The sequence below is a fragment of the Mus caroli genome, unplaced genomic scaffold (genome assembly GCF_978045245.1).
Source record: "Mus caroli unplaced genomic scaffold, Mus_caroli_1 scaffold_14, whole genome shotgun sequence".
NCBI classification, from domain to species: Eukaryota; Metazoa; Chordata; class Mammalia; order Rodentia; family Muridae; genus Mus; species Mus caroli.
This window is the reverse complement of record NW_028227269.1, coordinates 26,784,299-26,793,302: the sequence shown is the minus strand read 5'-3', so window position 1 is coordinate 26,793,302 and position 9,004 is coordinate 26,784,299.

Genomic DNA, 9,004 nt, shown 5'->3' with positions numbered 1-9,004 from the left:
GAGCTGTTGGCAGCAGATGAACTGAGTAGAGAGAAGGTACCCACCCAGAGGATCTAGCAAGAGAAGATCTTCCTGGAGCGAACATGGAGCCAGGCCTGTTATAGGGGCTGTAGCCTCCTGGAAGCCATACTCTCTAATGAATGCCACACAGCTGGCCAGCCGCCACATATACTGTCCCTATACCCTCCAGACATCTAACACACTGTACTGATCACCAAACATGATTTTAATGCCCACGATGTTTTTTCTTATCAAGCTCAAACCTGCCTCCTGTTAAGATTATTCATTAGTTTTCACAGATGTGTTTTCCTGAGCTTTGAAGCCCGTACTCCAATTTCACTTCCACAAGAGTCTCCAACCAAGGTCACTCTACCCTTGTCCTGAACTATCTTTCCCCATCGGAGTCCAAACCATTCCAGTATCCCAATATAAGGCAGCCCAAGCTCCATGTATCCTGGACACTGCTGAGCAGGGGTGTAGTGTGGAGGAGGGGCCATCGACTGGGCCAGCAGTCGGCAGGCTACAGCTGCACTGTTACCTGGTCACTATGGTACCAGTGAATACATACCAATGGATGAGAGGTGCCCGTGGGTATGAGGACTATAAAGGTGGACAGGTGTGACCTATCTAACTATATTTCAAGTATAGTGGGTCAAAGTATGTCTGAGTTGAAGGGTACCTTGGTGCTAGCAGGATCCTCCTGAGTCCCTGCTCAGTGTCTGAGTCATGACAATCCCAAGACTTCTATGTACATGTGTGATACACCGGCATGACAATGCACTGAAACCCAGCATCCAGGCCAGCTGTATGATCGGAGGATGCCTCCTCCAGGAGCAGACCTTGTCCAACATGGAGTAAACCTTCTCTCCCTCCTCTCCCTTCCTCTCCTCCCCACCTCTCCATATCCCTCTATCCCTTCTTCCTCCCTCCCCCCTTTTTATTATGGAGTAGGGTATGGGGGTCCACATATGTTGTCCAAACTAGGGTAGAAATTCTGGTCTCAAGTAATCGCTGCTTCAGCCTTCTAAGTAGCTGGGAATACTGAAGCTGGTTTGAGTATCCCTGTTTGATCATGGCTTTTGCTTGAGAGGAGTGTGCCCAGCATAGAGGAGTCTACATGGCAAAACGGGGGGGGGGGTGTTGATCACAGGACAAACGGACCTCAGTGTTATACACTCTTGCTCTGGCCTTTCCTCATTTCACAGCAAACACCCCCAGCCCTCTTGAGCCACAGGCTGATGTACAACTCCTTCTGTAGTACACAGTCTAGGTAACCTGGCGTTCAGGTACCCATGGGACCTTGCAAGGCCGCAAGCACTAGTCTTACCCAGACACACCCTGAGTGTCTCCCTGACAAGGCAAGGCCCCGTGCAATGGCAGTCAGTGTTCTGTGCCCTGTCGCTTCCCAGATAGGGTGCCACCGCCAAGTCCTCAGGCTCCAGGAAAAGGCCTCAGAGTTGTCTACCCCACAGTGTTTCCTAGGTACCCACATCCTCTGTCACAGGCACTGTCTCTCAGATCACCTCTGATACTGATGACAGTACACTGACCAACTACTGCTGACAAGGACAAGACAGAGCTCAGAAGTGACCACACACTGGCCTTTCAGAGATGCTGCAGGGGCCACTCTGACTTCTGTGGCAATATAGCCTGTCTAAAGGGTGAACACTGGCTAAGGAGATGAGCCAGGGCCAAAAACCATGATAAAAGGGAGGATGTGGGACCAAACTTTTGTGAAGAGCTGCTATCCCAGAGAACCCTACTGAAGCCACTGCCCAGATGTTGTTGAGCTTTTAGTGTTCATAGGGATTCATTCCACAGTGCCCTCATCTTGACAAGGATAGTGAGGTCAGCACTGGCAGGTAGCACACTGCCTAAGTGTATCAGATGTGCTGGAGTGGAGCATCTCCTGGTGGCCAACTTCACCCAGGGCTTTGGGAACACCAGGCCCCCTAACGGGTATCATGGAATTCCACCTTCTCCTTCAGAAGGGCCATGTTACCTTCATTTTAAAGCTAGAAACTCCTGCCCAGAAAAGTAAAGAAACCTGACCTAGTTCATCAGGAAGCCTCACTACCAGTCAAACCCAGACCCCCAGGCTATCATAACCACCTGACCTGCTCCACTATCAATGCTCAAGTTTAAAAAGAAATGCACAGCATGGGGGGCGGGGTTAAAAAATCACAGAATCACCTTGGACAATGCACTCCTGAGCAAGCTTCCATAGGGGACCACAGCCTGGCTTGTGTTCAGGATACTCACACAGTAGGATCCAACTCTTGTGACTGGTGGTCTCAGGGAAGCCCTGTCCTACTAAAGCTAGTGTAGCCGTCAACCCATTTAGAATGGCTTTCAGCTGGGATGTGCTAGCAATGCTGAAGAACATGCCTAGGACCAGTCTGATGCACATTTCTGGGAGGCTGAAGCCAGAGAAAGCAGAGGCTCTTCTGTGAAATGCTCCTTCTTGAGGTGAGAGGCTTTCTGCCAATACAGCCTTCTCCCTTGGCCCCTGCACTATGGGCTAGGTCCTTAGCACCTGCCCCCAGCCCTGACAGCTTCATCAGTCAGTGATGTATACCTCAGCCCTCCCCACGCTCTGCAGTGTAGCTAGCTCTGAGATGGCAATAGAAAGACAATTCCAGCACAAGCCTTTCCATACGCTTATTAAGCAGCAAGACACAACAGGGCATGAATTATTACGCAATAACTCGTGCCTGGAAGCCATTTCAGATGCAGAAGTCGGCGGATTCATCATTATCATATATTCAGTTCTATTTTTCTTTTTCAGGCTATAAAAAATCATGTCTAAATCTCCTAAAACCATCATAGTTACATCAAAAAGTAGATTGGGCTATCAACTTCGACAGTTTAAGATAAGCCAGGCGCTGAGCAGGAAACACTCTTAAGAGTTCTTTACTTAGGTTTGGGTTCTGTTACTGGGAGATGATGATAAATATGTGATTTCTTACTCCTACTCTGGCTTTATAAAAAAAAAAATACAGCAAAAAAAGGGAAGTTCCCAGTTAAGGGAGTCAGGTATGCCTCCAAATGCCATTGCCCACACGCCACTGCCCACACGCTGCTGCCCACACAAAAGGCAAGCAGCATGCTGCAGGGAGGGACTGTGCTAAGAGGGAAGCCATTCTCCCAGGGACAAGAAATTGTGGAGACAGCCTCAGTCACGGAGCTGCTATAATGGACATGGGATAGCTCAATGCTATTCCGTTTCCTCACAGGAATATGGGCATGGCACCTTGCCATCCCTAATGAAGAACGGACAGCAGTGACAGGCTGCAGAGTCCCTTAAAGAGACTTGAGGGAAAACTCAGGATTCTGTGGCCACCCATTCCTGGGACATTAACGATGGCCTCAGGCCAGCCGGAGGGAGGTGCCACCAGTAGCTCATTACAATAGACACCCAGCTGCAGGCTCTGGCTTAGGGCCCAGCTGGGGGACTCATTAGTTACATCGGAGAAATCTAGTGATGCTGGAGAAATTTGAGTTCGAGGTCCCACCCATCCTGTGGAGAAAACTGCCTTCTCTATTGTTCCCACATGGCTGAGGGACAAGGCTGGTGTCACCTGGTGGGGACAAGTGAAGTGGTTAGAGCCTCAGATGGCACAGGCTACTTTGGTTTTCAGCCCCCAACGCTGTCAGCTGGTTGTATCCTTTTCTGAACCTTGGCCACTCTTGCACCTACCTCAGCAATGTGCACTCCTGCACCTACCTTGTTATTCATCCTACTACCCGCTAGCACCTACTCGGTATCTAGGCTAGTATCTACTCCCAGTGCCTACCTACCTCAGCATCTACCTTAGTACCTACCCTAGTATCTATACACCAGTACCTACCCTAATATACTTCAATACCCACCCCAGAACCTACTTTATTATCCATGTTAGTAACTGCCTGAATACTTACACTGGTACTCACCCTAATATCTATACCTCAGTACCTATTCTGCTCTAGCTTTTTACAAAAATACAGCAAAAAAGGAAGTTCCCTGTTAAGAGTGCCAGGTTTGCCTCCAGGATGTCACTGCCCACACCCCACTGCCCACATGCTGCTGCCCCTACAAAATGCAAGCAGTATATCCCAATATCTATCTCATTACCTACTTTATTATCATACGCAGTACCTGCCTAAATATCTATCCCAGAGTCTAACCTAACGTACCCCAGTGCATCCCCCCAGCAGCTACCCTAATACCTAAACCCCCGTATCTACTCTAGCATACCTGATGCATATGCTGCAGTATCCACCCCGCTCAGAACCTGCTCCCATGCCCCTTGAGTCCCCGAAAGGCCAGCAGCCAAGACATGGAAAAGCACTGAGCCTTAGGGTCGAGCAGGCTGGCTGCTGCTGCTGTGCCTTAGCTGACCTCAGACCCCTGGAGCTTCACCAGTAAAGGCTGAAAGACTGCTGCCGAGAATACCCTGAGACCAACAGGAATCAGGAAATGTCCATTCAGGTGAACACAGTGGGGACTCTACAGTCAGACGGGCTGAAGGCAACAGTATAACCTGTGTACCTCAAGGCCATGCCGCTGTCCTGACCAGCACTGGGACAGTGCTGAGTGACTGGCGTTGTGTGCTTGCTGGTACCTCAGGAGTGCAGAGCACCAAGGGTGAGCTCATGTGCCACAACATCACTTACCCTGACAGGTGGGCATGCATCGCCAGGTGCAACTGTCACACAGCAAGAAGAGATAAGAGAGGTGAGCTGGAGGTGGGATGATTTGCCCAAGTGCTCGTAGCTCCAGCTCTCTGTGTAATTGGTCTGGAAGGCTTTTAACAATTAAATACTGATAGCTGCAGATCTCAAGAGTAGCTCAGTTATTTTCTGCATCGAAGCAGCGACCAAGCCAGCCCAGCAAGTACAGCCCCTTAAATTCTGAGACCATGGTGGGGGTTGGTGGGTGTCCTGACAAATGTGTGCTCGGTCACACACAGCTATTTGCACAGCACTACACAGGACCAGAGGGTGGTCTGTACTGACCTTGGAGAACACTGACCAATGTGGGCCTCCGTGGCATTTGTGTCGAAGGGCAATGCCCCCACAAAAGCCATTCCTCAGCAGGCGATGAGGCACTGCACCAAGGAACTGCCAGGCATGAGCGGGAGGAACTAAGAATTATGACCACACCTGGTTTTAAATCACAGCTTGGTGACAGGCACTCCAACAGTGATCCATGAGCTGCGGCACAGGTCTGCATGGCATGGCCTGTGGTTAATCTGTGTGAGCTGGTGACCTGGATAGAGGCAGGGTGCTCCCTCCTCTGCTGAGCTGCTGCTGGAGCCGTAGGACTGGCTCTGCTCAGGAGAGAACTAAGACACGGCTGTCCTTCCATGGTAACCTCATGATGCTTTCTTTGCAACAAAAGCCAACAACCAGAATCAGACGCTTAAGGTCTAGGAGATCAGTGCTAGCCTATCCTGACAGCCCTGCCTATGGGGGCACTGAGGCTGGCCATGTAGTTGGCTCTGATGGGCAGGCAGTGTGGTGCTATATGGTCAAGGAGCTCACTCAGACTGTTTCACCATGCCTGGCACGCCCACAGTCGTCACCCAAGAGCCAAAGTGCATCCTGGCCACGTGTGTGCCTGTCACAGGCTGTTGTCTCCTTCGGCGGAGGCAAACACCCAAGTGAACAGAACGGGGACTGTGATTTCATTTCACAAGCTAGGAGACGCCTCCTACGCATCTCTGAGCTTATCTGAGAGGCAGGCTCCAGACCAGCAAATTGCCGCCCACCTACATACTCTGCACTTCCTCGGGGACTGAGTGAGAAGGCTCTTCGAGAAACAGATTTGGGATCTGTTCTTCCTCCATGATGATGTTCATTCCTCTTGGGGAAGCTCATCAGCTTCCATATACTGAGGAAGAGCTGGGGGCCTCTGGCATCAACTATTTCAAACATCCCTAGGAGAGGGAGCCCACCTGTGCATCTTATAGGCATCTCAAACTTCCCTGAAGGAGATGGCTTGCCCCTTCCCCACCAGTGGCAGCAGCAAGCACACCACAGATAATGATTCACTATTCCTCCACTTTCCTACCCAGCTCTGTACCTCTGCCTGTGCACCCTATAAGCCGGGCACCACACTGCTGGCAATATCCCTTAGTCCAGGTGACATCTGAATGTGCTTTAAGATAACTTTTATCAACCTGACCCAGAGCAGAACACCCAAGCTTCCCAGTTGCTCCTGTGGCCCATCTTAAGTCCACACTGGTACAGGACCCTGCCTGGGTGTGTATCTCAGCTCCCAGGTGCCTCCCACCCTGTTGCCTGTGTGCATGAAGGATGACCCAGTATTGGCCAAATGAGACTGGCTGACCTTTCAAATCATGCTCCTCTCCTCCACCCTAAACTTCTTTTATCCATTATTTACTCACTTTACATCCTGATCACAGCTTCCACTCTCTCCTCTACTCCTAGTCCCACTCTCATACTCCTCCCCCACCTTCAATCCCCCTCCTCAGGGCTCTGTTGACACAAACCTGCTGTTTGCCTCCCGGCCTCAGTCAACTCAGCAACAGTCCATCAGGTACCACTGAGGCCTGCCTGGCTAAAGGCATCCACATTGCTCTTACTTAGTCTAACAGAGCCCATTGTCCCTCAGTCTGGTAGGCTCAGGCCTCTGAGGGCATCTGTGAGCAAGGTGTACACAGCAGCTTCCGCATAGGCCCTCGTGGCAGCTTCCATCTGAAACCCTTAAGTGCAATGCCACCATGGTTGACAGATGAACCTCTTATGTAGAGAAAGACACCCAAACCTAAGGGCCATGGAACCCATATTGCTGCCCTGAGAAGTGGCATGCCCACCCCTCCCCCAGCAGAGACCCGATGAGCCAGCCTAAAATCTCACACGCCAGGCCTTGCTCATATTCATTCATGCTGGCCCTAGTTTCCTCTCTTACACCCTGGCCCAGAAGACTCAGAGCTGACTCTTCTTGGTTCTTCCTGACCACTCCCTTTTCTGTGATGGATGGCTACTGCCCTGACCTGTACAAGCTCTGGTCCCAGAGATGACAGATATGGTACATGGCTTCTCTTCCTCTCTCCCTTTCCCAGCATGGGACATCAGACGCTCTGGGCAGGGCTGTGTGGGGGAAGGGCTTTCCCGACAAGGAGACACTGGTCTTGGGGACAGAATTCAGAGGCACTCTTGTAGATCTGTCTGTGATAGTGAGGAGACCAGGGAAGCTAGTGCGGTGTGTGTGTTTGTGTGTGGGGGGGGGGGGGCAGCGGCTCAGATGTGGATGAAGGGGTCTGTATGCCCTGGAGAGGCCTCGAAGTCCCTTGGTACTTACTGAGTATCAGACCCTCACCCAACAGTATCCTCTCTGCTCCAGATGGGAACCACAGAGTTGGAGATCCTCAAAATGTCAATCATTGAAGAAGACATTTTATACTTTATGAAACTAGATGAAGAAAGATAGCCAAGGTCAGGCCTTCATGGACCTAGCAGCTGACCAAAGAGATACCCAACTGCCACACTTCACCCCTGCCCTGCTCTTGTTTGTTCCTTGCTTCTCCCAGCCGCTTTCTGTACACGGGGTGAGGGCAGGACTAGGGGAGGTCCGACAGGACCCTGGTGCTATGAGCCGCAGAAGGCCCTAGAGCACTCAATAGAAGGCAGGGCTCTGCCGTAGTGGGTAGAGAGAAGGGTTTCCAACTTCCCCATATAACTGTGGCAGCAGCCACATGGGCCATGGGAAGTTTCAGATTAAGGATGTAGACCCTTCTTCTCTGACCTATCAGAGGATATGGCATCTTTCCTGTTCTTCTGCCACTGGCCCCAGACACAGGTATGGCTTCAAGAGGAGCAGTAAGTAGGGGACTTAGTCCTCAGGGAAGTGGTCACAGGATCCAGAAGGAGGCTCCGGGAACTCGAATGTTCTGGGCAATAGTCCATAAGGTCCAAAGGGATTCCTAATGAGACAGAGAGCAGTGGAGGGGAGTGAGAAGGAACAGCCAAGCGAGACCTGGTGTGGATAAAGAAGCATGGCAAAGGAGAAACAGCAGTAAGGGATGCTGGGATGCTGGGATGCCGGGATGCCTGGATGTCTATATGAAAAGAAGTAAAACCATCCCAAGTGGATCCAGGAAGTAAATGCAGAGCCATGAAACATTCAGAAGAAAACACTGGAGAATATCAGGCAGGTTCAAACCATGAAGAAAGAGGCTAGACAAGTTAGATTTCAACTTCTTCTTTCTTTTTTTTTTTTAATCCCTGTAAGTCATACTACTCAGCAAGCAACAAGGTGAGGAAAACAGGTTATTTGAAATTACATAGCTGATAAGGAACTTACACCCAAAATAAAGAACTGTCAAAATCAATACTAATTAAACACACAATTAATTACCAACCAACTGAATCTATGGACTCTGCCAAGGAGGACATTAGATGGCTAATGAATTTGTGAGCTGTGTAGCAGGGGTGAGGTCTGCAGTGTATGAGGTTGAAGCGTGGGCTGCGGGTAAGGGACAGGCTCTACAGGGAGAGGAAGCCATGAAGCCTCCAAAGTACTAGACAGTGTACAAAGTTATACCCCAACTGCCATGGACCCTGAGATTCACTATTTGTTTGTTTCTTTGAGATAGGGTCTCACCATGTATCCCAGGCTGGCCTCGAACTCACAGCAATCCTCCTGCTTCAGGATGAGTGCTGGGACTACAGATATGTATATCATATCTGAACCTGAAATCTGTTTCTACTTGGAGCAGCCCCAGTGAACCTGGAAGGGTCAGAAGACACACCCAGAACTCAGGTCCACGGGGTCACTAAGTAGCCCTTCAGCTTAGGGGTTGACTGTCATGTTCTTCTAGATGTGACATGGATTTGGTGACAGGGCCACAGCTGATCAGCCACTGCCCAGAAATAAAAGTGTCTGTTCTCGGGGACCAGGGCATGTGTTTGGGACAGCTCTACTATTGACTACCAATCACATGCCACGGATGACCTTTGATGGGAACGTGGCAATTGCTATGGGTCCCCACAGCAG